Source organism: Plectropomus leopardus, chromosome 5 (genome assembly GCF_008729295.1).
Source record: "Plectropomus leopardus isolate mb chromosome 5, YSFRI_Pleo_2.0, whole genome shotgun sequence".
Lineage (NCBI taxonomy): Eukaryota > Metazoa > Chordata > Actinopteri > Perciformes > Serranidae > Plectropomus > Plectropomus leopardus.
The window spans coordinates 3,398,150-3,398,896 of NC_056467.1; positions in this window are offsets into that span (position 1 = coordinate 3,398,150).

Genomic DNA, 747 nt, shown 5'->3' on the forward strand with positions numbered 1-747 from the left:
TAAAGATCCGTTATTAATTCAGTGTGTTTAAAGATCCGTTATTAATTCAGTGCGTTTAAAGATCCGTTATTAATTCAGTGTGTTTAAAGATCCGTTATTAATTCAGTGTGTTTATAGATCAGTTATTAATTCAGTGCGTTTATAGATCACTTATTAATTCAGTTAATTTTACATTGAGATGTTGTCTTTCCGTCTTTGTCCTCCAGGTGGTGCTGAAAGCTCTGGATCCGATCTTCGACATAGAAAATCCGTACGCTCCGAACATCCAAGGTGAGGTCACAGTCCTGCTGTCTGATTGGCTGTCAGCTGTGTGGCGCTGTCCTTCAGATCAGCTGTTTCCATGGCAACAGCTTTACCTGACAGCAGACAGACACAAAGATGACCTTTGACCCTTTGTCCAGGAGACAGAAAAGACAGATTAAATCCAATCCCCTGACTTTAACTTCACAGAGACGGGAGACAGATTGAAGACAGACTGAAACAGATGAGGGACAGACTGAAGACAGACTGAGGACAGACTGTAACATCCCCTGAAGACTTTCAACATGGGACGGGGGAGAAGAAGACATTTTTAACATGTTTCTGACATTCACACGCAGATCTGATCACCTTGACGAATATCCGTGTGAACTTCAGCCGTCTCTTCACGCTGGGGGACACTTTGTTGTCTCGGAGACGCAGGAATCCAGAGGACAAATATTACTATGCTCTTTACAACATGGTGGTTCGAGGGAGCTGCTTCTGTAA